Here is a 13,576-nt window from a genome sequence, read left to right as displayed (position 1 = left end):
TGAAGAGGGTGTGGAGAAAAGGGAACCCTCCTACACTGTTGGGAATGTAAATCAGTACAACTACTGTGGAGAAAAGTAGGGAGGTTCCTTAGAAAACTAAAAATAGAACTACCATATGATCCAAAAATCCTACTTCTAGGCATATATCTAAAAACTACAGTTTGAAAAGATACATGTACCCATATGTTCATAGCAGCACTATGCACAATAGCCAAGACATGGAAACAACCTAAATGTCTATCAACAGATGAACGGATTAAGAAGATGTGGTATATGTATACAGTGAATACTACTCAGCCATAAAAAGAACAAAATAATGCCATGTGCAGCAACATGGGTGCAACCAGAGATTATCATACTAAGTCTGGAGTAAATCAGAAAGACAAATGCCATATGATATCGCTTATGTGTGGAATCTAAAATATGGCACAAATGAGCCTGTCTACAAAACAGAAACAAACTCACAGCCATCAAGAACAGGCTTGTGGTTGATGAGAGGGGGGAGGGAGCGGGATGGAGTGGGCATTTGGGGTTAGGAGATGCAAACTATTACATTTAGAATGGATAAGCAATGAGATCCTACTACATAGCACAGGGAACTATATCCAGTCTCTTGGGATAGACCGTGATGGAAGATAACTAATAAAATATATCTATGCCTGGGTTGCTTTGCTGTATAGCAAAAATTGGCACATTATAAATCAAGTATAATTTAATTTTTAAAAAGACTTAAAAAAATCCCGTTAAAGGTAGAGGATAACACAAAGGAAGATCTATAAACCAACTTCATCCCAGAAAATAGATGTGAAAACATTAAACCAATTTCTTTCTTCCTTTCTTTTTTGCTTTTTAGAGCCATACCTGCAGCATATGGAAGTTCCCAGTCCAGGGGCTGAATCAGAGCTGCAGCTGCCAGCTTACACTACAGCCACAGCCACGTGGGATCCAAGCCATGTCTATGACCTACACCAGAGTTCATGGCAACGCCGGATCCTTAACCCACTAAGCGAGGCCAGGGAACGAACCCACATCCTCACAGATACTAGTACAGTTTGTTTGCTTCTACTGAGCCATGATGGGAACTCCCAAGCCAGTTTCTAACAAAGTGATTTCAATAGGATATTTAAGAAGTCATTCAGCTTTTGATCACTATGAAAAATTAGATTCTTTGGAGATCCTCCCAGCTCAGGACAAAACAAAAATCAAACCCATGTGAAACATTCATATTTCAAATTACATTGCTTGGCCTACAGGACCTAAGAGAAATCCTCAAGGCAGGTTGGGGTGGTGGGGTGACTCTAACAGGAAGCAAGACTTATTAAGCATTGAGAAAAGGCTGGGGGTGGAGTGGATAAGCCCACATCACTCATCCATTCGCTCATTCATTTAGCAAACATTTAAAAGGCACCTGCTAGATGCTGGGCTCGTCTCTAGGTACTGGTGACCCAGCTGTCAACAACACAAATGATCTGAGCCCTGTCCTCATTTGGGGCATCCATTCTAGTAGGGGAGATAGGTGACAGAGTCGGTTACTAAATATGGTAAAATTGAAGGTGGTGCTAAGTGCTGTGCAGAACAACTAAGCCTGGAAGGAAGCCAGGGCGTGTTGGGTGGGTTAGGGGTTTAGATAGGGTGGTCAGGGGATGCCTCACTAAGAAGGTACCATGAATTCTTGGAGGTGAAGGCAGTGTTCGTGTTCCAGGCAGAGGGACCCGCACTCCACACAGGTTACGTGGAAGGACTGCTCTTCAGAAAGAGGAGACTGTGCGGCTGCAGAGGAGCCGGGAGATGACACTGGGGCTGAGGGTACAGTGGCCGCCTGCTCTTTCCAACGTGATGCCTTAAATGGAGAGGAACTGGGGAGTCTCTGGGGGTGGTACTAAGTTCCCTAATCTTTCCTAAAGGGACATAGAGCCATTTGCTATAGTCACTGTACACTAGAGAGGGGGGTCTTCCAACTTTGGGGGTCTCTTGGATTTGGGATCTGAGCAGTTGCTGATTCTAGGGAACCTGAAAGCACCGCAGTCACAGTGGGGGTACACAGAGCCCATGGGCCTGGCCGGGCTTCACTCAGCAGGGGATTGCTGAGTCGTGGGCCCAGTCTGTGGCATTTGCCCGGCTCTGCGCACCCCTTACCAGGGTGTACACTCACTCCAGCTGGCAGGGCCCCAGCTGTGGAGTAAGGACAGCTGTGCTAAGGAGGTTCAGGTGGAAGGCCCTGAAGCTGTGCCCGCCCCCAACCAAAATGATAAACCAGAACAGTACTACATCCAGGGAAAGGACAGAGATTAAACTTGCAAACAAATGATTAGAATTAAAAAAGTTACGAGGCCAAGGATGCAGAGCTGCCTTTTTTTTTTTTTTTTTTTTAAGAGGAAGAGCTCCTTCTTGCTGTTCTGACTTCCTTTTTGGTTTGTGTGTATTCCTCTGAACTACGGTGTCCTCTGGAGCAACTGAAGGATCTGAATAGGTCAGTTGGCTCGTATTGGACATAGGAAAGGATGGAGCAGACACAGGCCACATCGCCACACGTGTATACATCTTGCCACGTGTGTGTGCATCTTGCCCAGAATCTTCTATCTGAATTTTAGGCTTGGCCCAAAAATTGGGTTTAAAGTGTGACCCAGTAGACACTCATGCTTCAAAAAGGTGTGGCCCTCAGCCTGAAGACTGGCTGATGGATCTGAAGGGATTCTTATATGTAGGAACGCACTGTTACTCGGAGTCAGGGCGGGGGGAGGGTAGGAAAGCCTGTCCTTAGGAACAGGCCAAGGATGTCTCTCAGGGGTCATCAGGGCTGGGCTTTGCCCTCGCATAGACCATCAGCATCAGCCACCCCCTGGGACGCCAGGGCGATTTGAACACATTATATGACCAGCGATCTTGAGATTCCCAGGTCGGTCATCACTGACTGATAAGTCACCAGGAGGATGGTGACAGAACCCCACACTTCTCCCCCACCACCCCTGACCAATGTGGCTGTTGGAGCTGATCAGTGAGAAACGATGGCCTGCAGAAGACAACTGCCTGCATAGATCAACCACCTTCCAAGGTTACCTGCCCTCCCCTGCGTTGTGTAACCTTCCCCTCCTTCTGTTTATTGTTCCTGCCACAAGTTCCCGCCATAAACTCCCACTGTAGATTCACTCCCTGAATTCTGTATAAGCCTGGCAGCTCCTCACAGTGTTTTTTTGTTTTGTTTTGTTTGTTTTTTTTTTTTTTTTTGGTTGCTTTTTCAGGGCCGCATCTGCGGCATATGAAGGTTCCCAGGCTAGGGGTCTAATCTGAGCTATAGCTGCCTGCCTCCACCAGAGTTCAGGGCAGTGCTGGATCCTTAATACATTGGAGTGAGGCCAGGGATCGAACTCGCAACCTCATGGTTCCTACTCGGGTTCGTTTCCGCTGCGCCACAACAGGAACTCCAGCTGCACCATCTTGAGCTCAGCCCATCTGCTTGCGATGGCTTCGTAAATCTCTCCTGCTTTACCGACTTGGCCTTGAGTGTTCTTCCCTGAGCACACTGAACACTGACATTGTAAGGTGTCCTGGGAGACCCCACCGGGGCTTCAAGGCTCCAGGAAAAGGCCATTTTCTCAACACACTAGCAAAAGAGGAATGCTTCAGCGAGGGAGTGGCCTGCAGGTTGCTGTCCACGTATGTCCAAGTTCCTGTCCCCTTGCTCTCTGACCTCCCATATTAAAGCTCACTATTGAAGGGCCCCTGAGTCTAGTTCTGGGGAGCGGGGAGGGGAGATGAAGGCTTCTGCTCATTTCCTGTGAGGCTGCCTCCCTGCCTGTGTCAGGGAGGGTGTCTGGGGCTGTCAGGTTATCCAAGCCCAGGTCCTAGGGTCCCTGAACACGAGATGCCATGAAGTCTGACCTTTTGCTTCCCCACCCACACAGTCATGAACAAAAGAATAATTCCTGTTGCATTTAGATGCTGATTATGGGGGAGGAGTGGTAAGAGTGAGAGTGGCAAAATACTTGTAGTAATCCGAGTATTTGAGTAATTACTCCGAGTAATCCGAGTAGCTGACTGGCAACTATTTACAGTTTGTTTCTTTCTAGTGTGTACCCCTTGAAATCATTTTCTTTGTACATGTCAAAAGCTACATGAAAAAAAAAAAAAAAAAAACCAACCTTGATTGCTCTTCTCTGTACCTCAATCAGCAGCATGTCAGCCTCTGAATAAACGGTAATTCCTTCACTGCGCCTGTGAGGAGAACATTTAGGCCACATGTAAAAAAAAAAATCTTGGTAGGGGTCGCAAGAACGATTAGCAATTCCGAGCATCTGTTTTCTACACGTTGTTTGGATTGATTTCAGTCTCAGGGACTGCGTCGCTGGGATCCTCCTTCTCACCAGCGCCCCAGCTCTTGGACTCTAGGGAGGAAGCTCTTGGTGTTTGTAAATCTCTTAGCATGTCATTAACTTGAGACCCGAACCTGACACCTTTTCCCAACAGGCTCCAGGGCGTCACCAGCACTCGGCTCCAGTCTCTGTTGCTGAGACCTCACGTCCTAATAAGAACCCAGCTTGGCCAGGGCAAGTGCTGGTGGAAGGCCAGGACCCCTGTGTCCTCCCTGGTCCCAGCCACAGCCTGTAGTGCACTTTGCCTGCAGATCCTGCTCTATCATCAGGGTTCTTACCAAACTCAGGTTCAGCGGCTTGCTGCTCAAAAGCCAATAATCGAGAAGCAAATGTCAGTAAAAAGGAGAGATGCTGTAATCAGACAAGACAGCAATCTGGGGAGAAGGCAGACTCATGTCCTGAGACCAACCTGAAGATTCTGTTCAGCCATGATTTTTTTTTTCCCACAGCTGCAGCATATGGAGGTTCCTAGGCTAGGGGTCGAATCAGAGCTGCAGCTGCTGGCTTATGCCACAGCAACACCAGATCCAAGCCGCATCTGTAACCTACACTGAAGCTTGTGGCAATGCTGGACCCACTATTTGAGGCCAGGGGTTGAACCCACATCCTCATAGAGACAACACTGGGTGCTTAACCCACTGAGCCACAATGGGAACTCTGAAGCCATGATCATTTTTAAAGGGGAATCAGTCAGTCATGGAGGCAGGGGGTTGGGTTCTGCATCATTCTCCACTGAGTGCAGACTAGCTGACGCTTCACACATTATGTTGCCTGTGTGATCTGCCTACAGGATTACTAAGGGGGCTGCCGAGCATAGAGAGCTAGTCATTCTTTAACTGCTTAATTCTTCAGTCTTTTAATCTAGGAAAAGAAGCAGGAGTTCCTACTGTGGCCATCCTGTTAAGGATCAAGCGTTGCCACAGCTGTGTCAGCTGCTGATTGGATTCAGTCCCAGGCCAGGGAACATCTACAGGCCACAAGTGTGGCAGAGAAAAGAAAAAAAAAAAAAAAAAAAAAAAAGAATCAACAGGTTAGGCAAGGCATGGTGTGCATTCAGGACAGCCCAAGGCAGGAGTTAAATTGCCTAGTGATCTCATTGCTATCATTAGGTTCTTTGATGTTTCGAGGGACACAGAAACAGGCAAACAAGAAAGGGGCAAAAGAGCTGCTTTCAGGACAAAAGAAGAAATCACATATAACCAGTACTACTAATAAGAACAGGAACACGGAGTTCCCGTCATGACGCAGTGGTTAATGAATCCGACTAGGAACCATGAGGTCGCGGTTCGGTCCCTGCCCTTGCTCAGTGGGTTAACGATCTGGCGTTGCCGTGAGCTGTGGTGTAGGTTGCAGATGCGGCTCGGATCCCGCGCTGCTGTGGCTCTGGCGTAGGCCGGTGGCTACAGCTCCGATTCAACCCCTATCCTGGGAACCTCCATATGCCGCGGAAGTGGCCCAAGAGATAGCAACAACAACAAAAGACAAAAAAAAAAAAAAAAAAGAACAGGAACACTATACCATACCCCACAAATAGTAAAAATACAATAAAATGGGATATTATGGGAAAAAAAGAGAGCTGCTTTCAGGACTATTCCCAGAGTAACAGACTCCTAACACATGAAATACCACGGAGAGGAGATGAAAAGGCACTGGGTCCAACTCCTACCGTTTTACAATTAAACAGACTGAATCCTAGTGCAACACCCAAGGCTCCCAAGTCCTCACACCGCGGTCTTCATGGGTGGAAAGTGGGTTGGGTGGTTTTTCACTTGGAAAAGCAGGATGTTCACTTCGCACAACAGGTCAGATACAATCCCGACTTCAGGCAGAGAGGACTTGAGGGCTTCTCAAGGCCGTGGTCAAGACCGGGAGTCTCTGAGACCCGCAGACGACCTGGCGATGCTCCCTATTTGGTGGTGTTACATGTAAGTGGGTGGCCAGTCTGCAGCCTCATCCCCACCTACCCTCCTGGAGCCTGAACACTGAGGCCTGGGGGCGGGACCAGCAGGGCCAGGATGCATGAGGTGGGAGAGGCCCCCACTGGTCAGCAGACTCTCACCCTCAGACCCCGAGAGGCGGCCGATGCTGAAATTTCGCCTCACCCTTGGCCCTGTGGATACCCCCAGAGGATGTACGAATGGGGGGGATGTCCTGCACAGGGCATGGGCCCTGAGAAAGGTCACCCAGATGAGGTGCAACAGAGAAGAAACGTCCCCAGTAGGAGTGGACCCTTGCCTGGGCCTGGGGTCTGAGTCAGGAATGGAAAAGGCGCCCCTTTGAGAGGCCCTGAGGTGACCATTTCCACTGAGCCCACGGCCTGCATCAATCCGGGACCCTAGGCTCAACTACGGCTCCAGGACGGGACCAAGGGCCACGGGCAGAGCTCCTCCCTGGGGTCTCCTCCCTTGGGGATCCTCTCCGGGGCCAGAGACCCTCTGCAAGGCACAGCAGGTAGGACAAGCAAGAACAGCCTGAGGGTCCCCTGTCACCAAGGAGAGATGTCTTGGGCTGCTGCCTACAGGCCTATGAGGCCTGTGCTTGTCCAGCTTTAAGACCGAAGAAGGCCCGGAGTCAGCCACAGAGACATCAGTGGCTTAGTGGATGGGGGAGCTTACACGTCTGGTCCGCAGCCAGCTCCTAGAGCGACATTCCACCGTACGTGGTAGATGGCAAAGGGCGGGCAGAACAAGGCCGCAGGCTTGGCTCTGGAGGGGGAGGGGCTATTGCCAGTTATGGGGGAACTCGGGTCAGGTGGGCTCATTGGTTACCAGGGAAACCAGGGAGGGGCACAGCCCTCGCTGCCCCTTTGATAAGAACAATCTCCAGCTGGGCCAGGGGCCAAGTCTGTGGCAAGGTCAGTCAAGGGCAAAGGGTCCAGGTGAGGCAGGCACGGGTCGGGCTGGGGATGGACAGAGAGCAGGAGACCAGCCATCCTGAGAGGCCTGACCATTCAGCTGGTGACCACACTCCCTCCAAAGTGGCCTCAGTGGCTTCGGTGACACCTAGACCATGATTTCCGTCTGTTAAGCAACGTTTCCAGAATGTCTGAGCAAAGTGTCCTGTTGTTTTGCCATAGACAGGAAGCTGCCAGGAGCCCAGGACCACCCCCCCAACACCCCCGCTGTCCCCCACAGTTTGCACTTAATAAAAGTGGCTCAGATTCATTCAAAAACAAATATGTGACAGTTTATGACATAGAACAACCAATTGTTGCAAAAAAGCAGTAAAATATAAAGCAATAAATAGTAAAAACAAATTCTGGCAACATTATTATGAGATTTTGAGCATTTTTTTTCACTTACCATGATTTTTTTTTTTTAAATGTAGGCGTGTTTGGATGAGATGACATTTGAGTCCTGTGAATTTTATGCATTTTTAAAGAAATTGTTTCCAAATTGCGGCATATTTTTCCTATTTTTTTTAAATCACTGTGCTTATTACTCTTGCCTGATTGATGATATTTTCCATGAATTTAAATTTTTCTCTTTGGGGTTCTAAGTAAATCTCCAAAAGAATACCGATCAAAATGAGTCTTTCAAATCTCTAATATTTTTTATTGTTAGGTTTTATGCACTCCAGGATGATTTATATTTAAATCTATTTTCCAATAATTTTGTCTGCTTTCCCAGTTATTTTGCTTTTATTTATTTATTTACTTTTTGCTTTTTTGGGGGGGCAGGGGGGCCACACTTGCAGCATATGGAAGTTCCTGGGCCAGGGGTCAAATTGGAGCTGCAGCTGCTGGCCTACACCACAGCCACAGCCACAGCAACGCAGGATCCGAGTTGCATCTGAGGCGTACACCACAGTTCACGGCAACACCAGATCATGACTCACTGAGCAAGGCCAGGGATCAAACCTGCATTCTCATGGATACTAGTCAGATTCATTTCTGCTGAGCCACAACAGGAACTCCCCATTTTGTCTTTTAAACTGGTGTAAGTTGGTCTTCAGTCAGTCGTTCCTGCTTTGCTGTTATAAATCAGAGCCAGCTAGTTGTGTATTCTGCTGTGTGCTTGTGAGACACACGGAGGTGCCCATGGAACCAGACATTCAGGGCTGACAAGATGCTGTCAGTGTAGACGATGCTTTAACCCACATTCCTGTGCTGTTGGTGTTCATCCTATGCATGAGAGCCTCTGCTTTGTAGAGGAAGGCCTCTTGGGATGGGGTTTGAACAGCACAAGGAAGGAACCCCATTTATGAAAATCTTCATAAGATTCTAGACAAGGATCAGAAGCCAAAAGCAGACTGAAGTCTTCTGGAGCTACTTTAGGAGAAGGGTACAGATGAGGGGAGGGGTCAGGAGACAGTCTAGTGCAGTGTGGGGGCAGCCACTCTGCCAGTCTCTCCAGGTCTCCTAGCACTGACTCCTTACCTCCCAGGTCGCTGGTTGAGGGGTGGTCAGTGTCCTCGTAGCCGCCACCACTGATGCATGATCGCAGGGGAGAGGCTGGGGCAGCAGCCAGCTTGATGACTGCAGCTGATACGCCTGCTGGTGGCTGCCTTCCAGGTCCCCTTTGGAGGCTCCCCACAGGGACTGGGAGACAGAAAGATAGCTATGCCCCCTTTCAGCTATGTTTAGGAAACCTCAAACTACTATAATTTTGGCATTAAAAGTTAATGAGACTTGGAGTTCCCCAGTGGTCTAGCAGTTAAGAATTTAACATGGTCACTGCTGTGGCATGGGTTCAGTCCTTGGCCTGGGAACTTCGACATGCCATAGGCAAGACCAAAAAATAAATAAATAAATAAAAATGTAATGAGACTTAATATTGTAGCCACAGGCTAATGGAGCCGGGATGTAGCCCATGTACCTGTGGTGATTTTAATGCTAAAGAGGATATTATCTAGACAAAATATTTCTTTTTCTTTTCTTTTTTTTTAATTGAAGTATAGTTATTTACAGGAGTTCCCGTCGTGGCTTAGCAGAAACGAATCCGACTAGGAACCATGAGGTTGCAGGTTCGATCCCTGGCCTTGCTCAGTGAGTTAAGGATCCAGTGTTGCCGTGGGCTGTGGTGTAGGTCGCAGATGAGGCTCGGATCCCGCGTCTCTGTGGCTCTGGCGCAGGCCAGTGGCTACAGCTCTGATTCGACCCCTAGCCTGGGAACCTCCATATGCTGTGGCAGTGGCCCCAGAAAAGACAAAAGACAAAAAAAAAAAAAAAAAAAAGTTTAGTTATTTATAATATTGCGTTAGTTTCAGGTGTACATACAGCAAAGTGGTTCAGATATATATATATATATATGAATATATGTAAGAGTCTGAATCAGATATATATATATAAGAATCTGAATATATATATTCTTTTCCCTTATAGTTATTACAAAATATTGAGTATAGTTCCCTAGACAAAACATTTCTTACTTCTTCATTCTGATTTCAATGGTTAAAAAATGACATTTGCAAATTAGTAACTTCACTGAGATAATGAGTGAAGCTCTGAGATTGGCAAAAGTCCAAAAATTTGGTAACATACTCCATCCGTGAGACTGCGGCGAAATAGGCACAGGAATGAAAAACCACAGGACCCTAAAACACCGTAAGGGGCAATCTGGCACCATCTACCAGAAAACACGTTTACCCTTTGACTCAAAAACTGGACTTCCAGGGATTGATTCTAAAGCTATATTAGCAAAAATAAGAAAAGAACGTATGAGGATTTTCATGGCAGCAGTGTCTGTAAAAGCAAAAACACTGGACACGATGTGTTTCTCACTCAGGTGACAGCTGAAGGAGCTCTGGTGCAGTCACCCAGGGGAACACTGTCCGATTCTAAACAGAACTAAGACCATCTCCATACACGAACACGTGGAGGGACCTCCAGGGTGTGTAACAGTCGGGGAGAGGGTGTGTAATACGCTCCTTTCATCTAACAAAGAGGGCGACTTCTCCAAATAAACATTCCTTTGCCGATTCAGGTCAGAAACCATGAAAATATTTTCCATAATTATGAAACAAAATGAAATTTGCAAAATCAGTCCTCCGAATAATCAAGTGAAACAATGAGCTTGACTGTCTATCATGTTAATGGCATCGCCATAGAGAGAGGAACCATGGTAACTGCTTTTAAGACATGGTAATCTGACTGTCTAGCCACCTAGGACAAAAAGAACGGCAAAAAAACAAAAACAAAAAACAAAAAAAACTATTAAACCGTTTTCAGCATCATAGTGTTGGCTTATGAGCAATTAGGTAGATAGAATCCCATTAGGAACTGGGATTTTCAGTGTGGGAGAAAGGAGAAACCTAGGGGATGATAGATATGGTGACATAAAAAGTCTATAGTTTTTTGTTTGAGTTGGAAAGACAAGTAGGTAATTATATAAAACTCATTTTATCTTAAAAAAAAATAATAATTTCCTAACTCCATCCAGGAAAAGGCCTGAAAACAAGGATCATTCCAGTGATAGGTGGCAATCTGTGGTCTCTATTTCCCACTCAAAGGAACCAGGGATCCTTGAAGGAATGGATGATTCCAGGTCTGGGACAGGAAATGTGTAAGATGAGCTTGGAGCATCTTGTCATAACCAGAGAGCAAGGAGGCTGTCAGCCACTCAACTAGGATCATGCCAAAAGCACTCAGCATCCCGTCTGAAAGGGCTCACACTGACCAAAGGTGGGGCAATCTGAGGACCAATAAGAATGGTATCTAAAATAGAGTGAAATACTTCAAATGCCTTTAAATCCTTGGGAGTTCCCATCGTGGCTCAGTGGTTAACGAATCCAACTAGGAACCATGAGTGATAAACGATAAAAATAAAATGTCCATTGGTCCACTTGTGAGGGTATTAGGTAACCAAATAATCACTTTGAAAACCGATTGAAACACCGCATGTTTGAAACCTAAAATTCATCTTCTGACATCTAATCCTCAAGGTGATGTATTAGGAGGTAGGGCCCTTGGGAGGTGATTAGGTCCTGCGGGTGGAGCCCTCATGAATGGGATTAGTGCCCTTAGCAAAGAGACCCCAGAGAGCCCCCTTGGCCTTGCACCATGTGAGGACACAGTGAGAAGAGGGCCGGTGCCTTGACCTTGGATCTCCCAGCCTCCAGAACTGTGAGAACTCAATTTCCATTGTTTACAAACCACCCCATCTCTGCCTGTCAGTTACTGCAGCCCTAACTGACTATGGTTCTGAGAAACAGAGGGAGGGTCTCAAGTTGGATCCTGCCTCTCCTAGAGGAGCTGTACTTTAGGAGAGTCAAATTGTTAATTTTGGGGAGGTTTCTCTATATATAAGGAATCCAGACAATAAATAGAAAGATATCGCTTTGTATCGTGATTTTGCAGCCCCTCATAAACCAACGGATCTAGGTAAGGACCATCAAAAAGCAGACATTTGAAGTAATGTTTCAAAAATTTCCAACCCGATCTGATGAAATTCAACATTGAAACACAGGGGAATAGGGAGTTCCCTTCATGGCTCAGCGGTTAACAAAACCCAACTAGGATCCATGAGGATACAAATTCGATCCCTGGCCCACCCGGTAGTTAAGGATCCAGTGTTGCTGTGAGCTATGGTGTGGGTTGCAAACGTGGCTCAGATCCCGTGTTGCTGTGGCTGTGGTGTAGGCCAGCAGCTACAGCTCCAATTCGACCCCTAGCCTGGGACCCTCCATATGCCGTGGGTGCGGCCCTAAAATAGCAAAAAAAAAAAAAAAAAAAAAAAAAAAAAAGAAAGAAACTCAAGGTAATAGAGACACATGTTAAATAATATCACAGGGGATTCAATCAACAACATCCAGGCTGTGGAGGACTCCACAGGACAGACAACACGATTTCTTCAATACGTAATCCACAAGGAGGAGAGAGAAAAGGAAAAACAGAGAGATTAAAGAGATTCAGGAAACATCGCCCAACTGCAATGCGTAGGGATGTTACTTGGATCAGGCCTTAAAGAGATAAATAATAAAAAAAATTTAGGGGAGAACTAGAGGGACTTGGACACTCCTGGATCTATGTCCTGGATCAAACATCCCAGAGTGACCTTCCACTGAAGATCCTGCAGTGAAACTACTTCCCCAGAAGAAACAGCAGAACCAACCCGACAAAAGCAAGAAGTCTGTTTTCATCAGCACCAAATCTGCCCTGTGGCAGTGATCAGCCCAGCTGGGCCCTATCCCTGTGAGCCATCCAGATACAGGATTCCAGGGTCACTTGAAAGATAAAACCTAACCCAGGAAGCAGCAAGAGGGAGCTGGAGACATCAAAACCCGTCAGTTCATAAAAACACGCAGAGGGGCCCTAACAGAACACAGCTGCTGGCCCACCACCCACGGGGCCTGGCTGCAGGACGCGAGGCACTGGAGCAGGGTTGTCCTCTCCCCAGGGTCAGCAGTGGGGAGCTTGTCCCCTGCTTCCTTACTGGTGGAACGCTTTCTTTCCAACAGCTCACACCCCAGTCGTGGGTGGACACACTGGCTTCCATGGAGGATAGGGGTGAAAACACTTCACTCGGGGCTCCAAACTTCTTTCTCACATTGCTTCTAGATTTGGTGAGAATTTATTCATAGACTGCCTTTATTTCCTTTAAAGTAATAACACATTAAATTTGGAAAATTCAGAAAATACACATATATAAAAAAGACATCTAGGTCACCATGATCTCAACACCCAGAGACAGCTACCCTAATGTTCTGAGGCCTTCTTCGCCCATGAAAACACGTATTTTTATTTTATAAAAATGGCAGGACAGCAGTTGAAAAACATGTAATGCAGAAAGTATAAAATAATCAATCATTCAGTATCCACAAAATCCATCAGTGTGATACACCACATTAACAAACTGAAGAATAAAAACCAAATGATCCTCTCAATAGATGCGGAAAAAGCCTTTGACAAAATCCAACACCCATTTCTGATAAAGACCCTTCAGAAAGTGGGCATAACGGGAACCTACCTCAACATAATAAAAGCCATATATGACAAAAACACAGCAAACATCATTCTCAATGGTGAAAGGCTGAAAGAATTCCCACTGAGATCAGGAGCAAGACAAGGATGTCCCCTCTCGCCACTACTCTTCAACATGGTTTTGGAAGTCCTAGCCACAGCAATCAGAGAAGAAAAAGAAATAAAAGGAATCCATATGGGAAAGGAAGAAGTAAAACTCTCCCTATTTGCAGATGACATGATACTATATCTAGAGAATCCTAAAGACTCTACCAGAAAACTGTTAGAGCTCATCCATGAATTTGGC

General features: G+C 46.6%; 1 long non-coding RNA gene across 2 annotated transcripts in view; it reads right to left on the bottom strand.

Annotated features, from left to right (window-relative positions):
* LOC110255700 (uncharacterized) overlaps positions 1 to 13,576 on the bottom strand; it is a 54,014-nt gene that overhangs the window by 26,275 nt on the left and 14,163 nt on the right. Inside the window, exons 1-2 of one of the 2 annotated variants that reach the window (XR_002336381.2) lie at positions 6,986 to 7,077; positions 4,140 to 4,212 (exon numbers count right to left, since the gene is read on the bottom strand). This is a non-coding gene — a long non-coding RNA (uncharacterized LOC110255700). Of the gene's footprint in view, positions 1 to 4,139; positions 4,213 to 6,985; positions 7,078 to 13,576 lie in introns of those variants that run through there. The other variant, XR_014818050.1, reaches the window with a different exon arrangement.

Source organism: Sus scrofa, chromosome 10 (genome assembly GCF_054392235.1).
Source record: "Sus scrofa isolate SSC_HxYL_T2T_F1_AM1 chromosome 10, Sscrofa_HxYL_maternal_Yorkshire_Landrace_v2.0, whole genome shotgun sequence".
Taxonomy (NCBI): domain Eukaryota; kingdom Metazoa; phylum Chordata; class Mammalia; order Artiodactyla; family Suidae; genus Sus; species Sus scrofa.
This window is presented reverse-complemented; position numbering and strand designations above follow the sequence as displayed.